The sequence below is a fragment of the Bubalus bubalis genome, chromosome 14 (assembly GCF_019923935.1).
Source record: "Bubalus bubalis isolate 160015118507 breed Murrah chromosome 14, NDDB_SH_1, whole genome shotgun sequence".
NCBI classification, from domain to species: Eukaryota; Metazoa; Chordata; class Mammalia; order Artiodactyla; family Bovidae; genus Bubalus; species Bubalus bubalis.
In genome coordinates, this window is record NC_059170.1 from 72,875,616 (window position 1) to 72,898,768 (window position 23,153).

At 43.9% G+C, this 23,153-nt stretch overlaps 1 long non-coding RNA gene across 7 annotated transcripts; it reads right to left on the bottom strand.

Annotated features, from left to right (window-relative positions):
• Positions 1-582: 582 nt before the first annotated feature.
• On the bottom strand, positions 583-20,932 carry LOC123464908. 7 transcript variants are annotated; one of them, XR_006640006.1, is made up of 6 exons: positions 20,916-20,932; positions 19,930-20,008; positions 19,254-19,531; positions 9,735-10,023; positions 8,922-9,137; positions 583-1,120 (listed from the first exon to the last, which is right to left on the bottom strand). It is a non-coding gene; the product is annotated as an uncharacterized LOC123464908 (long non-coding RNA). The 7 variants fall into 7 exon arrangements; XR_006640011.1 differs by having other exon boundaries at positions 19,254-19,334; positions 20,916-20,930; XR_006640005.1 differs by lacking the exon at positions 20,916-20,932 and adding an exon at positions 20,478-20,831.
• Positions 20,933-23,153: the final 2,221 nt, after the last annotated feature.

Consider the following 23,153-nt stretch of genomic DNA (forward strand, 5'->3'; position numbering starts at 1 on the left):
GAGGCGGGGGGGCATTTGTGCACATTGAAATGTGAGTGATTCCCAGTGAAGATGGAATCCCAGTTGAAAAACATTTGGGAAAAGCTCCCTTTTATTTCCCCCTCTTAGAGATTTGCAATCAAACAATCATCTGCTCTGATCCCCAGAGCGCCAGACTGAGTCTCCTGTGAGTTCATACATGGTCTGACCTGTTCATGACAGCTACAGGCCTCTCTAGTTTCCAGGGGACCTGAGATTGGTTGGTTTTCAAGGGCTGTTAACCTGCTGGGGCAGTGTTACCCTCTGCCCCAGCCTTCCTACTGATGTTACCCGTTTTTAGATGGACGTTCTGGTACAACAGGAAGGTTTCTGTGCTACTGATGTAGGGGCAGCACCCACTGCAGCCATGAACTTGAAGCCTTATGATCAGCTCTCAAATAACCACCAGTGGAGGGTCAGTTTGGCGCCTGCCTAGCTGTCTTTCTGGGCCCCACGGTCCATGACAATGTGGGACTAGTCAAGAAAGGACTGTAATTAGATGCAGAGTACAAGTAAAATCAAACATATATGAGTGGAATGGGTGTGTAAGAAATAGACTGTGTCTCATCATATGACTGTCTTTATTACATCCAGAGCCACGTGGATTATAATCATCTGGTTTGAATTGTCCATCTTTTCAGTGCCAAGCCCGAAGAGTTTGCTACATTATCATGATGAAGATGAGAATACACAGTTCAAGTACCACCGCTGGGGAGAGACGTCCCTGACGCTGTTCACTACATGGGAAAGAGGGCTGGGTCACCTGACTTGGGTCACATTTTGGGACTTCGCAGGCATTTGATCTAAGACACCACCGCTGGCAATACACAAGAACAAGTCCCTGCTATCCTTTCCTCCAGGAAGACCGCAGGACTTCAAGTTAGAAATCAGTCAATACGCGATGCACCAGTGCTGAACATTTTGGTTAGCATGGAGATCCAATCAGACGCTCCACTCTGACAGCAGCTCAGAACTCAAACAAATCCATCATACCTGCTGGGAACAAGGTTGAAGAGTGAGCTGGCGGAGCATCTCTGTTCTTGGAACACAGGAACTGTGAAGCGTTTCTGCCTGTACCTTCACTCTGTACACCATCTTCACTCTGCATAGAACAAGACAGCTGATGAGAACCAGAGGCCAACCACATGGATGACTGGTCCGGCCTCAAATGGAACTGGATTGGCCCTTGGGAAGCCTCTGCTCTCACCTGTGAAGCTGCAAAATAACGAATGCATTTTTATAAGCCTCTGCTAACCGAGGAGAACAGAACTCAGAATGAATAAGGCATCAAAACCAGTCTTTGGTCTTAAAACTGCTGGAGATTTCCTGGGAAATTATCCTCTGAAACTCCCTTTTATGGGAAGACATGGGGAGCAAAAATCAAATGTTTTGCCTACAGGGAAAAGAGTACGTCAAGGCTGTATATTGTCACCCTGATTATTTAACTTATATGAAGAGTACATCAGGAGAAATGTTGGGTTGGATGAAGCACAAGCGGGAATCAAGATTGCTGGGAGAAATATCAATAACCTCATTTATGCAGATGACACCACCCTTATGGCAGAAAGCAAAGAACTAAAGAGCCTCTTGAGGAAACTGAAAAGAGGAGAATGAAAAAGTTGCCTTAAAACTCAACATTCAGAAAACTAAGATCATGGCATCTGGTGCCATCACTTCATGGGAAATAGATGGGGAGACAGTGGAAACAGTGGCTGACTTTACTTTTTTGGGCCCCTTAATCACTGCAGATGGTGACTGCATCCATGAAATCAAAAGACACTTGCTCCTTGGAAGAAAAGTTATGACCAACCTAGAGAGCCTATTAAAAAGCAGAGACATTACTTTGCCAACAAAGGTCCGTCTAGTCAAAGCTATGGTATTTCCAGTAGGCATGTGTGGTTGTGAGAGTTGGACTATAAAGAAAGCTGAGCGCCGAAGAATTGATGCTTTTGAACTGTGGTGTTGGAGAAGACTCTTGAGAGTCCCTTGGACTGCAAGGAGATCAAACCAGTCCGTCCTAAAGGAAATCAGTCCTGAATATTCGTTGGAAGGACTGATAGTGAAGCTGAAACTCCAATACTTTGGCCACCTGATGTGAAGAAGTGACTCATGGGAAAAGACCCTGATGCTGAGAAAGATTGAAGGTGAGAGGAGAAGGGGACGACAGAGGATGAGATGGTTGGATGGCATGACAGACTCAATGGACATGAGTTTGAGTAAACCCCAGGAGTTGGTGATGGACAGGGAGGCCTGGCGTGCTGCAGTCCATGGGGTCACAAAGAGCTGGACACAGCCGAGCAACTGAACTGAAGGGGGAGATCTCTCAGCACTTCAGGTCATGGGTTCTAAACGTTAAGGTTCAGAGAAACCTGCCAGTAAAGTACCAGGGAATAAACACCACACAGGGAGGCCACGAGCAGGATACTCCACATGCATGGTGAAAATTCCTGGACAAAATCAGCTTAAATATTTTGTTTTTAATGCTTTGAAAGAGGGCTGGGGAAGAAGAGGTGGGTAAAGAAAACAAAGTGACTAGATTAAAATGTCTTTCATGTAATTAGATAGGCAAAATATAGCTAAAAATAATAATATGTCTAAGCATAAGTCTTGAGGAATATAGCTCTCTTTCTTAAACAAGAAGTAACTTTTAATTAGGCTAATTTCCTCTTTTGGTTTCAAATAGTCCTGATACTGGTCTTAAGATGCTAATTGTCTACACCCTTCATGTATCTTATGATAATTTTAACTTTTTAAAGCATCAAGCAGGATATATATACATAATATGATATACATATTATATATATATATAATAAATGTCATGTCAAGCTTTCCTATCATTTATCAACTTATTAAACTTTTTTTTTAATGGTACTATTGGCACCAGAACACTGAAAAAGCACTGAGATGATGTTTCTGAATCAGGAACTTCTGGCTTCTCATCCATTGTAACTCCTCTGAAGGTAGTTAGCAAGATTATTCTTTTAATCTCTGGCCATGTTTTTCCACTCTATCTTTAATGTAGATTTATGGATGTTCATAATGTCCTTGCTTAACAACTGTCGTAGGAAGCGAATTCTGTTCATTCATCTCAAATATCCTGTTCACTCCCCATCAGTCAGGGCCCAGGCCATGTCCCAGCCCCTCCCAGAGCTGCTGTCCTTCTCTCCCGACCACAGAAGTGCATAGCCACGCAACTTCCTCCTAAATTCCTGCAACACTCTCTTTGGTATCACTGAAAATTTGAAATTTAGCACCTGACATTGTCATTTATATGTGTGTGTGTGTGTGTGTATATATATATATGTGTGTATATATATATATATATATATATATATATATATATATAGACATAGATATATGGAGAAGGTGATGGCACCCCACTCCAGTACTCTTGCCTGGAAAATCCCTTGGATGGAGGAGCCTGGTAGGCTGCAGTCCATGGGGTCACCAAGAGTCGGACACGACTGAACGACTTCACTTTCACTCTTCACTTTCATGCTTTGGGGAAGGAAATGGCAACCCACTCCAGTGTTCTTGCCTGGAGAATCCCAGGGATGGGGGAGGCTGGTGGGCTGCTGTCTATGGGGTCGCACAGAGTCAGACATGACTGAAGTGACTTAGCAGCAGCAGCTATATATATATATATATATATATATATATATATATACACACACACACACACACACATACACAATGCAGTCTGTAAGATATATGTAAAATATAATATATAAAAATTATATAGAGTCCCTTGAAATAAAGAATTCCATTGGTTTCAGATGACCTGGTGTATTTTCTCTTGTCCACTACTATGATATTCATCTGAAATTCAATTATTATAACTGCAAGAAATAGAGGACTAGGATCTTGCCTCTGGGAGCTCCCATGTCAGTACTTTTATCCCCTTCCCTGGTCTCATGCTCCCTTGAGCGCTCCTCTCTCTTTCATCTCCAACTTTTTATTCTTTTTATAGGTTTTTTTCTAAAATATTTTCTCTTTACCTTTTTTGTGAAGTATGTTTCATCACTTCCATTCTTTACTATATAATCTTTTTCAGAAGACCAAGTACACACTCACATCCTCTGTGTTTAGGTGCTGTTTGACTGGGCTGTCTCTGTGTTTGACTCACATTTCCATATTCCACAATATTACCACATGACAGGACAGGCAACCATTTTCCTGTCTGCTTCTCATTTTGACCCACGCCACACTAAAATGAAGCACAGGGAAAGGTCACAGACAGACCACTGAATGCTTTAAGATGCTGGCCTTTTAGAATTACATTTCACGTTTTCCAAAGAGGAGCCCGTGCATCAGAGCTCTGGCCAGTCATTTGGCTCCTTCTGTGGGACACAAAGAGCCACAGGCTGGGAAAATCAGATCTGATTTAATGAATCTGATTTAATCCGATTTAATTCAAGGCAGCCACCACATACCTAGAACCACTTTGAATAAACTGTTTCCTGCTGTCGAAATAACTATACTACCCAAAGCAATCTACAGATTCAATGCAGTTTGTATCAAATTACCAATGGTGTTTCTCATAGAACTAGAACAAAAAATTTTACAGTGTGTATGGAAATACACAACACCCTGAAGAGCCAAAACAATCTTGAGAAAGAAGAGCAGGAGGTGACAGGACCAGGCTCCCTGACTTCAGAGTATACTACAAGCTATAGTAATCAAAGGAAGCAGGACTATACAATGGAGAAAAGACCGCCTCCTCAATAAGCAGTGCTGAGAAACCTGGACAGCTACATGTATAAGAATGAAATCAGAACACTCCCTAACACCATCCACAAAAACAAACTCAAAATGGATTAAAGACCAAAATGTAAGGATAGACATTATAAAACTCTTAAATGAGAACATAGGCAGAACACCCTCTGCCACAAATTATAGCAATATCTTTTTTGACCCACATCTTAAGAGTAATGAACATAAAAACAAAAATAAACACATGGGACCTCATTAAACTTACAAGCTTTTGTACAGCACAGGATATCATAAACAAGAGAGAAGAAAACCCACAGAATGGGGGACAATATTTGCAAATGATGCAACTGACAGATTAATCTCCAAAATATTCAAGCTTTCCAGGAGTCATGTACACATGTGCGAGTTGGACCATAAAGAAGGCTGAGTGCTGAAGAACTGATGCTTTCAAACTGTGGTGCTGGAGAAGACTCTTGAGAGTCCCTTGGACAGCAAGGAGAACAAACCAGTCAATCTTAAAAGACATCAACCCTGAACATTCATTGGAAAGACTGATGCTGAAGCTCCAATACTTTGGCCACTTGATGCGAAGAATCAACTTATTGTAAAAGACCCTGATGCTGCGAAAGACTGAGGACCGGAGAGAAGGGGGTGACAGAAGATGAGATGATTAGATGGCATGTTTGATTCAATGGACATGAGTTTGAGCAAACTCTGGGAGATGGTGAAGGACAGGGAAGCAAGGCGAGTTGCAGTCCATGGGGTCACAAAGAATTGGACACGACTGAGCAACAAAACAATAACATGCAGAGGTTCGCAAAGAAATGTGACTGTAAGGGGTGACTACAACTGGGGGTTGATATCAGTCGGTTCAGTTCAGTAGCTCAGCCGTGTCTGACTCTCTGCGACCCCATGGACTGCCGCACGCCAGGCTTCCCTGTCCATCACCAACTCCCAGAACTTATTCAAACTCATGTCCACCGAGTCAGTGATGCTATCTAGCAATCCCATCTCTGTCATCCCCTTTTCCTCACACCTTCAATCTTTCCTAGCATCAGGGTCTTTCCAAATTAGTCGGTTCTTCAAATCAGATGGCCAAAATATTGGAGTTTCAGCTTCAGCATCAGTTCTTCCAATGTATATTCAGGACTGATTTCCTTTAGGATTGAATTGTTGGATCTCTTTGCAGTCCAAGGAACTCTCAAGAGTATTCTCCAACACCACAGTTCAAAACATCAATACTTCAGTGCTCACCTTTCTTTTCAGTCCAACTCTCACATACATACATGACCACTGGAAAAACCATAGCTTTGACCAGACCTTTGTCGGCAAACTAATGTCTCTGCTTTCTAATATGCTGTCGCAGTTGGTCATATATTTTCTTCCAAGGAGCAAGCATCTTTTAATTTCATGGCTGCAGTCACCATCTGCCGAGATTTTGGAGCCCAAAAAGATAAAGTCTCTTACTGTTTCCATCGTTTCTCCATCTATTTGCAGTGAAGTGATGGGACCAGATGCTATCTTAGTTTACTGAATGTTGAGTTTTAAGCCAACTTTTTCACTCTTCTCTTTCACTTTCATCAAGATGCTCTTTAGTTTTTCCTCACTTTCTGCCATAAGGGCAGTGTCATATGCATATCTGATATGATTGATATTTTCCCAGCAATCTTGATTCCAGCTTGTGCTTCAACCAACCCAGCATTAGCATGATGTACTCTGCATATAAGTTAAATAAGCAGGGTGACAATAAACAGCCTTGACATACTCCTTTCCTGATTTGGAACCAGTCTGTTGTTCCATGTCCAGTTATTGTTTCTTGACCTGCATACAGATTTCTTGGATGCAGGTCAGGTGATCTGGTATTCCCATCTCTTTAAGAATTTTCCAGAGTTTGTTGTGATCCACAGAGTCAAATGCTTTGGTGTAGTCAATAAAGCAGAAGCAGATGTTTTTCTGGAACTCTCTTGCTTTTTTGATGATCCACTGAATGTTGGCAATTTGATCTCTAATTCCTCTGCTTTTTTTAAATCCAGCTTGAACATTTGGAAGTTCAAGGTTCACATATTGTTGAAACCTGGCCTGGAGAATTTTGAGCATTACTTTGCTAGCGCGTGAGATGAGTGCAATTGTGTGGTAGTTCGAACATGCTTTGGCATTGCCTTTCTTTGGGATTGGAATGAAAACGGACCTTTTCCAGTCCTGTGGCCACTGCTGAGTTTTCCAAATTTGCTGACATATTGAGTGCAGCACTGTAATAGCATCATCTTTAAGGATTTGAAATAGCTCAACCGGAATTTCATCACCTCCACTAGCTTTGTTCGTAGAGATGCTTCCTAAGGCCATGACTTCACATTCCAGGAGGTCTGGCTCTAGATAAGTGATCACACCTTTGTGGTTATCTGGGTCATGAAGATCTTTTTTGTACAGTTCTTCTGTGTATTCTTGCCATCTCTTCTTAATATCTTCTGCTTCTGTTAGGTGCATACCATTTCTGTCCTTTATCGAGCCCATCTTTGCATGAAATGTTCATTTGGTATCTCGGATTTTCTTCAAGAGATCTCTAGTCTTTCCCATTCTGTTGTTTGCCTCTATTTCTTTGCATTGATCGCTGAGGAAGGCTTTCTTATCTCTTCTTGCTATTCTTTGGAACTCTGCATTCAGATGCTTATATGTTTCCTTTTCTCTTTTGCTTTTCACGTCTCTTCTTTTCACAGCTATTTGTAAGGCCTCCCCAGACGGCCATTTTGCTTTTTTGCATTTCTTTTCCATGGGGATTGTCTTCATCCCTGTCTCCTGTACAATGTCACGAACCTCATTCCATAGTTCATCAGGCACTCTATCAGATCTAGGCCCTTAAATCTATTTCTCACTTCCACTGTATAATCATAAGGGATTTGATTTAGGTCATACCTGAATGGTCTAGTGGTTTTCCCTACTTTCTTCAATTTAAGTCTGAATTTGGCAATAAGGAGTTCATGGTCTGAGCCAAAGTCAGCTCCTGGTCTTTTTTGTGCTGACTGTATAGAGCTTCTCCATCTTTGGCTGCAAAGAATATAATCAATCTGATTTCGGTGTTGACCATCTGGTGATGTCCATGTGTAGAGTCTTCTCTTGTGTTGTTGGAAGAGGGTGTTTGTTATGACCAGTGCATTTTCTTGGCAAAACTCTATTAGTCTTTGCCCTGCTTCATTCCGTATTCCAAGGCCCAAGTTTCATGTTACTCCAGGTGTTTATTGACTTCCTACTTTTCAGGGATGAAGAAACACCCCATCCCACAAAGCCACATTCAAGCATTTGCTTTCACCACCCTTGTATACACGTTTCACTCATGACCTCGGAGAAATCAAGCTTTTGGCTCTGAGGAATCATCTAGAGTCACAATCTAGAGGGGAGGACAACAAAGTCACCAATGGGTGATTGAAAAGAGCTGAAACAGCCCCAGGAACAATTACAAGTATCCCCTGCTTTTCCAAAGTTCACTTTATGTTTCTTCACTTCTAGGAAAGGCCTACATCAGCATCTGTTTTTGATAATCAAAAACAAAAATTTTTTTTTTGAAGAGACTTTTTGATTTCATATAAAAAGGTTCACTGTACGTTTTACAGTGAGAGGCATCACGCTCCCCAAGTACGGAGACTGGCCCAACTGAGCTCCTTCCCTGGAAGCCACATCCCACATCTCAGTGTCAAGTCACCACAACCCTGAAGCCTATCTGGGAGCACCTGTGCTTCACTTGTGCATATTCATTTTAGGCTTCAACTAGCAGAACGTGCCCTCGGGTGCCTGCTTCTTTGCTTTATGCTGCTTTGGCTTATGAAAGGCTTCCTAGGAGTGCTCTGCTTTCAGACAGTGGGAAAACCTGGACTAGGCACTGGAGGTGCCATCTGCCCTTTCCATCCTCCACACCCCTCCTCAGTCAGGTCACCATACTATTTCTAGCCACTCTGTGAATTATCCTGCCTTTCACCCCTGTGTTAATTGCCCCCAATTTCACAGCATGCGTTTATGCAGTGTAGAAAACCTTAAAAGGACACAGTATCAATAGTTTGTCTCAGGGCGCCCTCTAGCAGTGACCATCTAGTTAGCTTTCACTTCCTACTCATCTCATGAACTGTGCTCTATAAAAATTAGGCTTTAGAGACAAATTAACGAGCTAAATTTTCTTTCTGTGATTCTGTGTTTTGACTTACTTGTCTAGTTTACCTTCCAATGACTTTCGAACTTCTAGTTCTACTAGGTAGTTGCTTATATTTTTCCAACTCTGCTTTATGAGAATCTTCTTGCAAAATTTTCGCCTTGGAGAGTTCAGATTCCAAGTCTTTAATTCTGAGTTCCATCTGACTTCTTATGGAAGCATTATTCTTCTCTTGTAAGTGCGCTAAGTTCTCCTGAGATGCTGCTTGTATCTAAGGCAAATTTAAAAAGTTAACATTTTAAAAATAATCATTAACCTGGAAAATGATATTTGCTCCCTTTAGTTTTGAGTCAGTGATTCAGAAAGCAATTTTAAAGGTAAAAAAAAAATAAACAAACAAAAAAAAAACAGAAGTTTAAAACAATTATCGTCAATGTGAATTAAATATGAATTATAAAATTAAAGTGGAATTATTGTTATAGTGGTGCTTATATAATCTGATAATTTAAAGAACAAGAGGATCAACTTAAAATTTTAAAAAATGAACAAGACAACTTAAAAATAATTCAAGAGGATGGTACCAGTTCTAAACCACAATATTTTCTTTTCCACCTAGTAGTCTTGTTTTATACCAATTGGTCTCATAAATGAAAGGACTCTCTAGTGAGAATCATTCTGATAGATCAATTTGGTGATAACTGTGATGGAAATGGAAATACTTAAAGGCAGAAACAAGTGCCCTCTTCCTTCCAGAAAACTACCAAACCAACTGCTCTAAGGGAAGTAGAGGAAACACATAAGGTGTATAGATCCAAACCGTAATTTACAATGAGGTGAATTCAAGCACATAACAGATGAACAAATTAACCTGCAAGAATAGGTTGACTTCCTTTAATTTCTCCACGAGATCCTGTCTCACCCTTTCTTCAATCTCCTGTTTATTCTGCTACTTGACTGTGTTTGATCATCTTCATTTCTATATGACTTCTGAGGTTCACTACTTCTTGCTCCAACTTCTTTTTATTATTCTCTAGTTTTTCACACTTCTTTTGCATTCCTTTCATAGATAATAACTCCTCTCGAAGAACTTGATTTTTTGCATCCAGGTGCAGGCATTTTGAAGATGTAGCTTCCAGCTCTGCTGTAAGATCCTCAATCTGCAAGAATAAAACAATACTGTTTGGTAACGAGGCAAGTGGACTGAGCACAGCTTAACTCAAACCCAGGATCAAACAGATACGACGGTATCTGTATTGTAGAATGTAGGACCAGGGATTACTCAGAGAATCAAGAAAGAAGTTCAAATCACCAAGAGTCACAAAATATATTCTTCACTGTCCTCATCTTTGTCACACAACATTTGCACTTGATTTTACACTCTTTTCTATTTTGTCTCCATAAAATGACTACAAGTCACCTCTTAGTAGAATGTCTCTTACTCCTTCCCCCCATCTTAATGCCCCATGTTTTAAAGAAGTTTGAGGGATACTGTATTGCGTTATCTAGGGCTGAGTTAATAAACTCTTCCCAAAAGAAGATTGTGAAAATAAGACTCTCATTGATAAATCTTGTAAATATGGCTTCTAATCCCATAAGTCTTTTTCTGAACTAAATAGTTTTTGCTAATTTGAACTGCATTCCAAAGAAAAATAATTCAAAAGGTTAAAGAAATCCCATCTCCTAATAGCTTAGTGAGATGATCCATACATTTTTCTGAACAACAACAAATGCCTCATTTTTGTAACCATTTGTTACTTTTCACAGAACAGAACATACCAAACAAAACAACAAACAAAATTTGCGGGGAATTTCAGTGACACCAAGTTGGAAAAGAACTTTCCTTTAGACAGAATGAGTCAAGGTGAGTGGAGGTGGTGGTATTGAAACTGTCTACAAATTCTTTCACACTTTTCTCTGAAATTCCCTCCCCTTAAATATGTGCTACCCTCAGTAACTGATTTCTACTGGACAGAGTCTGGGAAAACTGATTTTTGCTCTGTGGGAAAGCCCACCCTTACCATCAGTCACTACACTGCGAAGAAGCCGAGACCACATACTGAGCACCTTGTCAAGTGTCCTCACTGACCGCCCCCAACTAATGTCCCATCCAAAAGCCAGCTCCAACTGCCAGACATGTGCATGAACTAATCTTCAGATGACTCTGGTCCCCACCTTCACGACATCCCAGCTGATGCTGACTGGAAAAGAAACATGCTGGCCTCACTCACTGAGCCTTGCCCCAACACAAATTTGTGAACAAAGTAAATGCTGTTTTGAGCCACTAGGCTTTGACATGGTTTATTACACGATTTGATGGCAATAAATACCTGGCACAGATACTGATATTAAAAATGCCATTAAAAAAGAACTAAAAGATGTGAGAATGCCTTTCAACCTGGAGGTAGGTGAGATCTGAATGGATGCAGAGAAAGAAATGAAAACCCAAAGGGCTTCATGACATTGTAAACTGAATCTTGATGGCCCTTAAAGAGTCTGCTGGTGACAGGTTCTAGGCAAGAGAAGAAAACAACACTGAAACACAGGGGAAAGGAGACTCTTGCTACGAACCAGCTGAGAGTAACATCAACGAGAGGGATAACCTATCAAAAAAAAAAAGTGGGGGGGACTATTAAATATAAAGGAACTAGGCTCAATTATATTTGGGTTCAATATCTGTTACCTCCTTTACAGCATCTCCACATGTCCAGTGGTCACATGATGCTAAAAGAGAAACAGCTTCTGGGCTAAGATCAAATCTAGGGTGCTGCCAGGAAAACATGGTCTAAAGGCAAAGCCTGTAGACTGTAAAACCCTCCATTAAGACCCTGGAAAGACTTAAGGTGGTGCCTCAAATTCCTTTAAAGATTTTAAGGGCATAAAAATTTTAAAGGCATCATCCTACAAAGATTCACAAGAAGCCCAAGGACAGCACACAGAGCTCAGAGGGTAGAGCAAAAGAGAAGCACTCCCATGGGCAGGACCAAGTCCTCATCACAGAGCTGGCAGCACCAAACTGGACCTCAGAGCTGCTATGGACTACGGGGCCTCCCGTTTCCCGTTTCTGAACAGGAGAGCCAAGTCATTCAGCAGAATAGTGGGGGTGTGGGTGGCAGATAACTTGTCCCTTTAGTTCTCAAGTCTTAGTACTGAGAGGGTTGTGCTCACAGGGTCACACTCTAGAAATCATACCCAGAAACCTCATCCCCATGTGCCATCTGCACCTGATGAAGATGGTAAGACCTCTACTTGAGCCTGGGCCTGACACTGTTAACAAGTGAGACTTCTGAGGGAATGGGTGGGGAAAAGGGTATTTTTCATTGGAAGGAATATAAAAAATTGTGGCCAGTGAGTAACTGTGCTAGTTTTTAAGTGTACCCATTAGTTTTATAAACTGTATTCTGTAAAAAAAAAAAAAAAAGGTACAATATAGGCCACGTATAAGTGACTTGATCCTATTGAACAGAAGATGATGAAAGTGATGCTGTGTGAACTGCAAAGCGAGGTTAGACAAGGCAGCAGAGCTTCTGCCTGGCTCTCAACCTGGGAACCAGGCTCCATGTTGTGAGTAAGCCCAGGCTGCAAACACAGCCTAGGTGTTCAGGGTAGGTGTTTTACTTGTCTGCCTTCACCAAAGTCCAGCCAACCACAGATACCAACTATCAGACATGGGAATGAACACACCTTCACCCGATTCCAGCCCCCAGCCCTCGAGCTGCCCCACCTGAAGCCGAGGGGACGAGAAGCCAGCCGCCTGGCCACCTTTTCCTAAGTGTAGATTTTGAATGAAACCAATGTTGTTTATTGAAGCCACTAAACTTAAAGCTGATTAGGAAAAAACAGAAAAATGGATTTTTGAAAAAGAGAAAATAAAGAAACATAACTTAAATGCAGGTAGAAACTGGTCTCCTATAAACTGGAATATAATAAAGGGTGAGATTTTTAATGACAATGTTGATGAGAAGAAGAATATAATTAGAAGAAAGACTTAAGAACTATTCAGGAAGAAGTATTTTTCAGGGTTCCCTTCAATTACAATTTCTTACAAATAGGCAGGTGTGACTCCTTAGAATTTCTGCTCAAGTTTGAAAACAATGAAGACTAGTAAACAATGAGACATATGATCTGAACTATAAGAAATAACTAGAAAGAGTTTAATTACCAAAATCAGACGTCTGACCTCATCTCAATTTACTGAAATTCTAAGAGAGATGGGTAGCTTTGAGTAGTTACTAATCTAGAACTCAATCTTCATTGTCCTCTCCTCAGAGAGAGAAATAAAACACCATGAGATGCCACTTCATACTTGCTAGGATGGCTATACTCAGAGACAGGTAATGACTAGTGTTGACAGGAATGTATAGAAATGGGAACATTTTACATACTTTGGATAAAAATATAAAAGGATGCAGCCATGCTGGAAAACAGTATGGCAGGTCCTCAAAAGGTTAAACAGACTTGCTGTGTAATACAGCAATTCTATTCATAACTGTATTCCCCAAAAAAATGAAAAAATATGTTCACACCTAAACTTAGACATAAATGTTCACAGCAACATTACTGACATTAGCCAAAAAGTAGAAACAACCCCAAAGGTCCATCAGATGATGAACGGATAAATAAAATGTGGTCAGTTCAGTTTGGTCGCTCAGTCGTGTCCGACTCTTTGTGACCCCATGAATTGTAGCACGCCAGGCCTCCCTGTCCATCAACAACTCCCAGAGTTCACTCAGACTCAAGTTCATCGAGTCAGTGATGACATCCAGCCATCTCATCCTCTGTCGTCCCCTTCTCCTCCTGCCCACAATCCCTCCCAGCATTAGAGTCTTTTCCAATGAGTCAACTCTTCGCATGAGCTGGCCAAAGTACTGGAGTTTCAGCTTTAGCATCATTCCTTCCAAAGATATCCCAGGGTTGATCTCCTTCAGAATGGACTGGTTGGATCTCCTTGCAGTCCAAGGGATTCTCAAGAGTCTTCTCCAACACCACCGTTCAAAAGCATCAATTCTTGAGCGCTCAGCTTTCTTCCCAGTCCAACTCTCACATCCATACATGAACACTGGAAAAACCATAGCCTTGACTAGACAGACCTTTGTTGGCAAAGTAATGTCTCTCCTTTTCAATATGCTATCTAGGTTGGTCATTACTTTCCTTCCAAGAAGTAAGCGTCTTTTAATTTCATGGCTGCAGTCACCATCTGCAGTGATTTTGGAGCCCAAAAAATAAAGTCTGACACTGTTTCCACTATTTCTCCATCTATTTCCCATGAAGTGATGGGACCAGATGCCATGATCTTCGTTTTCTGAATGTTGAGCTTTAAGCCAACTTTTTCACTCTCCTCTTTCACTTTCATCAAGAGGCTTTTTAGTTCTGCTTCACTTTCTGCCATAAGGGTGGTGCCATCTGCCTATCTGAGGTTATTGACATTTCTCCCAGCAATCTTGATTCCAGCTTGTGCTTCTTCCAGCCCAGAGTTTCTCATGATTTACTCTGCATAAAAGGTAAATAAACAGGGTGACAATATACAGCCTTGACATACTCCTTTTCCTATTTGGAACCAGTCTGTTGTTCCATGTCCAGTTCTAACTGTTGCTTCCTGACCTGCATATAGGTTTGTCAAGAGGCAGGTTAGGTGGTCTCATATTCCCATCACTTTCAGAATTTTCCACAGTTTGCTGTGATCCACACAGTCAAAGGCTTTGGCATAGTCAATAAAGCAGAAATAGATGTTTTTTCTGGAACTCTCTTCCTTTTTCCATGATCCAGTGGATGCTGGTAATTTGATCTCTGGTTCCTCTGCCTTTTCTAAATCTAGCTTGAACATCTGGAAGTTCACGGTTGACGTATTGCTGAAGCCTGGTTTGGAGAATTTTGAGCATTACTCTACTAGCGTGTGAGATGAGTGCAATTGTGCAGTAGTTTGAGCATTCTTTGGCATTGCCTTTCTTTGGGATTGGAATGAAAACTGACCTCTTCCGGTCATGTGGCCACTGCTGAGTTTTCCAAATTTGCTAGCATACTGAGTGAAGCACTTTCACAGCATCATCTTCAACGATCTGAAATAGCTCAACTGGAATTCCATCACCTCCACTAGCTTTGTTCGTAGTGATGCATTCTAAGACCCACTTGACTTCACATTCCAGGATGTCTGGCTCTAGGTAAGTGATCATACCATCGTGATTATCTGGGTTGTGAAGATCTTTTTTGTACAGTTCTTCTGTATATTCTCGCCACCTCTTCTTAATATCTTCTGCTTCTGTTCAGTCCATACCATTTCTGTCCTTTATCGAGCCCATCTTTGCATGAAATGTTCCCTTGGTATCTCTAATTTTCTTGAAGAGATCTCTAGTCTTTCCCATTCTGTTGTTTGCCTCTATTTCTTTACACTGATCGCTGAGGAAGGCTTTATCTCTTCTTGCTATTCTTTGGAACTCTGCATTGAGAGGCTTATATCTTTCCTCTTCTCCTTTGCTTTTTATGTCTCTTCTTCTCACAGCTATTTGTAAGGCCTCCCCAGACAGCCATTTTGCTTTTTTGCATTTCTTTTCCATGGGATGGTCTGGATCCCTGTCTCCTGTACAATGTCATGAACCTCCATCCATATTTCATCAGGCACTGTATCATCAGATCTAGGCCCTTAAATCTATCTCTCACTTCCACTGTTTAATCATAAGGGATTTGATTTAGGTCATACCTGAATGGTCTAGTGGTTTTCCCTACTTTCTTCAATTTAAGTCTGAATTTGGCAATAAGGAGTTCATAGTCTGAGCCAAAGTCAGCTCCCTGTCTTGTTTTTGCTGACTCTATAGAGCTTTTCCATCTTTGGCTGCAAAGAATATAATCAGTCTGATTTCGGTGTTGACCATCTGGTGATGTCCATGTGTAGAGTCTTCTCTTGTGTTGTTGGAAGAGGGTGTTTGCTATGACCAGTGCGTTCTCCCATGACTCCCATTATCACTAGGAAAGCCAATTCTAAAATATATAAAGTCATAGAAAACACAAGAAATACATTAGCATTTGGCTTCAGAGGTGCTCTTGCAGTCATACCGAATATAATTTATAACGAATACTTATGAATTCAGAGCTATGTAAAAATATAGCTAGGAAGCCACATTTTGAGAAGGCAACCTCTAAATGTCTACCTAGGTCTCCCAACTAGATGCAAAATTCTAAATATAAACCTGCTACCACTATCAGGTATGCTACATACTAGCCTAAACGAATTTACTTTCTCCTAACTCTCTTTGTCATGTATGATGGTCTTACTGTGGTAAGAGGAAGAATGCAAACACCTTTCTAAGAAATACCGTTTGGCTATAGGTGGCATAAAAGGAGTCAGCACACGGTAGATTTTGCCACAATATCTAATTTTGGAAACGTCAGTGCCCTGGTGGCCCGGGGCTGAAAGCTCTGGGCTTCTTCACTACCTTGTTTGCTTTCTCTGTTTTCTGGCAGCTGAGACTTGGACAGCTGATAGAGCGTGTAAGTCCCTGCCAGAAACACCACTCCCATATTCACCTTTTCTTTATCTATTAAGGTTGTGAGGGGAGTGTGTAATTTCCTCGGTTCTGTCTTGTCACAGCAAACATTTGAAGCGACGGACGTTAAAGCCCTCGGCGTCACAGCTCTCAGGTAGTGTTACAGCTCCATGTTACAGCTCAGTTTTATTTGGAAAATACATCCATGAGTTGTGAGGACATGCTGACCCAAAAGATGCAAAGAGAAGAGAGAAAGAGAGAGAGGGAGAGAGGCAGAGCGCACATGCATGGGAGAGAAACCCCCGGCCCTTTGGCCCCTCTTTTTATATGTTTTTTTCCTCCCCCTGGACTTGCCCCATGTAAACTGGGCTAGCCAGGAGTGCTGTTTTTTTCTACCTGAGGTCCTCACTCCGGTCCTCGGACCTTCCTTTGTTCTATCTTTGCGGGCTCTACCCTTCCTTGTCTTTTAGCCACTGCCATTCTGGACTCCTTTTTCCTATTCTAACTACCTAACAAGGTCATCTGTCCCAATTCTGTGGATGCTGACTGATTTTTGGTCATTGATTGTGAAATCAACAGACACTGATCATCAACTTGCAAATGCCTGGCTCTTTGACAAGTCTCATTACTGAGGCTCAAACCAGTAGAATCCAAAACTGAAAAATATGAAAACAAAGTCTCCATTTATTAGAATGTGAGGACGAATACAACTCTGACGACCTTCTACAAACTCTTATTTCAGAGAATTACTTCCACGTTGTCTTCTCCCCTCAAACTCACTACTGCTTCACAGCTTATTGTATCTTACACATCACTCACTGTAAGCGTCTCTTCATGAAGAGATACTAACTAGTCTCATTTTTTCTACTTTTTACTTTTCTAGTATTACCTACATTGATTCACTCAATCTGTTTGATCCCTATTCTGTATTCCATAAGAACTTTATGAATAATTTAATTGCCACAGAATTATTAGATATTACAAATCTTGCATGTTTCAAAATCAGTGTAGTCTTTATTGAAAATAATACTTCTAGCATTTAGGGGATGAACCCTATTAATCTGTTTTGTTTCAAAACTTAGTTTGGTTTGGATATCATGCTAATGCTTCAGAGGATTTCTGTGAAACAACTGCCAAAAAATCAGCTATCTTAAAAAAAAAAAAAAGTCAATGCTTTCCATATTCAAATTAGTCTACTTCAAGTAACAAATACCAATACAACATATACCTCTGATGCATGAGAGTTACTTAGAGGGGCTGGGGTTTCCCCTACTTCTAGCACCACCACCCTTCTCCCCTACCCCCAGTATTCTTTGGAGCAACAATGATCTTTTCTCTTTTCAGTGGAAATACACTGGAGCCATGTAGAAGGAATTCTCTCAAGTGTCCTCATCAACTCCAAACTCACCTCCCTAAGGACTTACTTTCCTCCCTTCCTCCTGTCACTAGAATCTCTCCTTTCCAAAGGGTAATCTCTGGATCTGTGGTCTGAATTCTTCCCCCTTTACATTCCTTCTATGGATCATCTCCACCACTTCTTTTTCCCTCTCTGCTTAGCAATGGTATCTTACACCTGTAATTGCTACTGCAACCGTTTGCTTCCCTCTGGCTATAAACACGCTCAGAAAGAAAAACAAAATAATGCTTTTTCTTGATCCTGTTCTGTCCTCCACTATCCGATGCTCCTCTTCCAGATTTCTCTAAAGGCAAGACTTCACCCTTGCTACTCAGAAAGCCTGTTAGAAACACAGAATCTCAGACCTCCTGCTCAGCAAGTACACTTCCCACAAGGTCCCCAGGCAACTAATTCAAATGTGAGAAACTCTGGTCTACACTGAGTCTGCTTCTACATGACCTCAACTTAATTTATTCTTCTAAAATCTTAGCCTCAACTTACCCTCAGGAGAAGGCAATGGCAACCCACTCCAGTACTCTTGCCTGGGAAACCCCATGGATGGAGAAGGCTGGTGGGCTGCTGTCTATGGGGTCGGCCAGAGTCGGACATGACAGATGCGACTTAGCAGCAGCAGCAACATACCTTCACTCTACCCTCACTTTGGAGACACTTCCCTCCAAACTGAAACTGCATTAGAAGCTGGAAACTTCCAGTGGACACTGTAGCTGGCTGTAGGTTCCTTGATCTCCCCATCATGGCCCCTGCTCTCTCCTTCCTTCCAGTTCTTTTGTTTTGGCCTAGGTGACACCATCCTATGAAGAGGCATCATCTCATATGACATCAATTTGCACACATTTACAGCTGAGCGCCTATGCCCATGTTCCTGCACAGAGGCTAACACACAGCTCTGCGTGCCCAGGGCCCTCAATCCGGAATGCCTTCTAACAGCCAGAAAAACAATAAGACAAGGAAAACTCTGCTGTTTCTCTTGGACAAGTTCACTTCAAATTCATCGCCCATGTCAAATACTCTCCCTTTTTCTAAAGACCTAACTTATTTCTTGCCACCTTTCCCCATAGACCCTTGCTTCCTTTTCCTTCATTTCCTCTCTGAACCCTATGCCTCTCTCATCCTTCATTCCCTCTTTCCTCTTATTTCTCAACCTTCCTGAGGTTGTAGAGTATCTTGAAACACAACTAGTAATTTTTTTCTTTCGGCCATGGATCACACTGACCAGGGATCGAAACTGCACCCCCTGCATCAGAGTCTTAATTGCACAGTCTTAACCATTGGACCAGACCTCCAAGGAAGTCCAGGAACTCATAATTTAGCTCCTTAAATGGCATTCTCAATTTAATCTGTGGCTGACACCTGATAAGATACACTATATCCCTCCTCGACTTTTTCCTCACTATGCATCCGACAGGTGATTTGCTTTGGCTATTAGAATACGTCAGCAGTTCCATTTTAATTCAACGTTCTGTCAAATGATCTTTCTATCAAACCCAGTTCTTACCTTCTACTTGTCCATTTAATGTCTTCTTTTCCTCTTTGACCAGCAGCTCCAGATAAACGATCCACATACTTCTGTGGAAGGCTCTCAGAGATATTGTTAAAATTAACACTGAGTTGCATGAAGATTTCCTAAACCCTTTCTAAGAAAACATCCTACTTTTAAAAACTGCCCACGTTTAATCCAGGTAAGACAGGTTTTGCCAAGATCCCACAGCTGCTAAGTGTCAGAACCAGGATGCTGACTTCAGGCACGGTGCTGGATCACCAGGCAGCAGCCGCCTGCAACGAAGAGAGCAGGCCCTTCCTATCTCCTTCCATTGGTGCCACCTTCAAACAGGGCACCCTTACTTTCTGTTACTTCAAGTATGGCTGCCATAAAGGTACTCTGCACATACAAAATGCTTTGTATTATTAGCGTAAAACTGAAAGTCGCTCAGTTGTCTCTGACTCTTTGCCACCCCATGCCCTATACAGTCCATGGAACTCTCCAGGCCAGAATACTGGAGTGGGTAGCCTTTCCCTTCTCCAGATCTTCCCGACCCGGGAATCGAACCGGGGTCTCCTGCACTGCAGGCGGATGCTTTACCAACTGAGGGATCAGGGAAGCCCTTGTTAAAACATCATTAAAGCAAACTGCTGTTGTCATAAGCCCACAGATTTATCACTATCCCCCATACTTTTGCGTCTCTTGAAATGTTCCTTGCAGATCAACTTGACAATTCAAACGCAGTAATACTTTCAAGTTTCAAGAACTCTCTTCTCAAGGCCAAAGTGGTATAAAAAAAAAAAAAAAAAACACAATTCAGCCTGTTGCTCTCTGACGCTCTCTAGCAGTTTTACACCTGCACATGTACCAAAGAAACATACATTTGGTTGGGAGACTGAGACTGACACATACATACTACACACTATTGTGTAGGAAATAGATAACTAATGAGGACCAACTATACAGCACAGGGAACTCAACACTCTGTAAGAGCCCATACGGAAAAATATGCTTTTAAAAAGAGCTGATTTATACACGTAACTGATTCACTCTGCTGCACACCTGACACTAACACAATATTGTAAATCAACTGTACTCCAGTAAAAATCGAGGGGAGAACAGAAGGAAGAGACACAAACATTTGGCTATAGACTGAACTGGAATAATGCAGCAATTTTTAGATAAACGTCACTTCAGAACCCAAAGCGTAGGGTAGAAAAATCAGGATATTGTCATTACCCTCAAATTAAAAACAATTAGGAGCCCGGTGGCGGCGGGACGCAGGCACTGGCCAAGCCCACTGCTGGTGTCTCACAGCTTTCTCCGGGCGCCTCGCCGGCCCCACGCGGAGGGGGCCCGGGTTCGACTGCCAGCTGCTCGCCCCTCACGCCAGAGGGTGACTGCCCACCCTACCGGCTCATAGGGCCCCGGGGCGCCGGCGCGCCTCTCCCACTGACAGGGCCCCGTGCCCGGTTCACAGGGCCCACGGGCGCCGGCGCGCCTTTCCCACCAACAGGGCTCACACGCCCCCTGAGGTGCCGGCCCGGCTCCCCGCTCACACGCACCCCTCTCCCCGCTCCCCAACGGCTCCGCTCCCCGCTCACACGCTCTCGACTCACGCTCCCCGCTCTCACGCACCCCTCTCCCCGCTCCCCAACGAACTGGCTCCCCGCTCACACGCTCTCGGCTCAGCGGCTCACGCTCCCCGCTCACACGCACCCCTCTCCTCGCTCCCCAACGGCCCGGCTCGGCGCTCACGCGCCGCCATCACCTCAGTGCGCCGGACTGCGCTCCCGCTCTCACAACCCCCGACGCCAGCCCGCGCTCCCCGGCCGCACCTCTCCCCACCGCCCCCCTACCCGCGCAGGCGCCCGCCCGGCTCGCCGCCCACACAACCCCGCCCCCAGGCGCGGGCAGGTGCTGGCCGCTCACACGCCCCCTGTGCGCCGCCGACCCTCGCAGAGGCCCGGCCTAAGCTCTCCGCCCGGAGCCCGCGCCGTGTTCTGCGAGAAGCCCGTGGAGCCGGCCCGGGAGCTGCCCCGCGCGGCCGAGGGAAGGCTGCCTGAGGCGGAGCGCCGTGAGGGCGGGGGCGGGCGGGCGTCTCCCGGGGCCGCTGCTCTGGAGCTGCACAACCGCGTGCGAGATGGCGGGTGTGCCTGTGGTTCCACTCCGTGGCTGTGGGCAGGTCGGTTTCGGCGGCTTCCCGCGCGCCGGGGACGCCGCCACTTCCTCAGCGACCCCCGCCGCCCCGCGTCCTCGAAGCCTCTGTGCGCGCGGACTGCGCGGTGGGCCTCTCGCCCCGGTGGCACGCGGAGAGACCAGGAGACGGGCTGCTGGAGCTCAGGTGCGAGTTACACCGGGGAGGTGGGGACGGGGTAGCCCGGGTGTTAGAGCCGCGCCCTGAGGGCTGCGGTGAGTGTAGCCCCACCGGGGAGCCGGCCATGCAAACACCCTCCCCTCCCCGCCGGGGAAGGGCGGGCAGCAAGGGGGCTCTGGGGCGGGAGGCTCGCTCTTTACTCCCAAGGCATTTCAGAGGAGCGATGGGATTACTCTGTGTTTAGATAGCTGTTAGAGCGCTAGGGGCTCATCTGGTAAAGAATCTGCCTGCAGTGGGGGAGACCTGGGTTCAATCCCTGGGTTGGGAAGATCCCCTAGAGAAGGGAAAGGCTACCCACTCCAGTATTCTGGCATGGACTGTCGCAAAGAGTCAGACTTCGCCAAAAGTCAGACTGAGCGTCTTTAACTTCACTAATTAAGGGGCTTCCCCAGTAATTAAGGGGCTTCCCTCATAGCTCAGTCGGTAAAGAATCTGCCTGCAGTGGGGGAGACCTGGGTTCAATCCCTGGGTTGGGAAGATCCCCTAGAGAAGGGAAAGGCTACCCACTCCAGTATTCTGGCATGGACTCTCGCAGAGAGTCAGACTTCGCAAAAAGTCAGACTGAGCGTCTTTAACTTCATTAATGAAGGGGCTTCCCCAGTAATTAAGGGGCTTCCCTCATAGCTCAGTCGGTAAAGAATCTGCCTGCAATGCAGGAGACCTGGGTTTGATTCTTGGGTTGGGAAGATCCTCTGGAGAAGGAAATGGCAACCCACTCCAGTATTCCTGCCTGGAGAATCCCGTGGACAGAGGAGCCTGGCAGTCTACAGTCCATGGGATTGCACGAGTCGGACACGATTTAGGGACTAAAGCACCACGCAGCACTTTGGGGAATGGATCGGATAGAAGAAAGACTGGTTCTGAGTGGGGAATAATAGATAGCAGGAGAGATGGATGTGGTCAACAGCCTGGTCGGGGGTCACTGAACACCGTGTCCTGAGACGACAGGACTTGTAGGTACAAGGACAGGGGTGGAGGTGAGAGGAGTAGCAGGGGAGGGGAGGGACCGCTTCTCTGGAGGCTTCTCTCAGGCAGCAGAGTAAACATCTGGCGGTCAGCAGGAAGAGCCTTTGGGTAAGGTGAGTTTTGTTTTGAACATTCAAAAGCACTTAGTCTGACACTTGGGCCATTTAACAGATGGGGAAGCTGAGCAACTGGAATTAGGGATCAAGTTAAAGGACTTGTCTGAACTTGCAGCTGTTGGAGGCGGAGCCGCAACTTGAACAGTTTTCTTCAGTTCCAGTCGGTTATTCTTGCAACCTCAGGCAGTTACCTTATCTAAAACGTTAGGAGACCACAGCGGGAGGTTCACTAGAGAAGTAGTACTCAGAGGGGCCTTTGTTGTTCAGTCCCTAAGTCATGCCCCAGTCTTTATGACCGCATGTACTGAGGCACGACGCCAGGCTTCCCTGTCCTTCCCTGTCTCCCTGAGTTTATTCAAATTCATGTCCACTGGGTCAGTGATGTCATCCAACCATCTCCCCTGTGTAGCCCCCTTCTCCTTCGTCATATCCTCCATCTTTCCCAGCATCATGTTC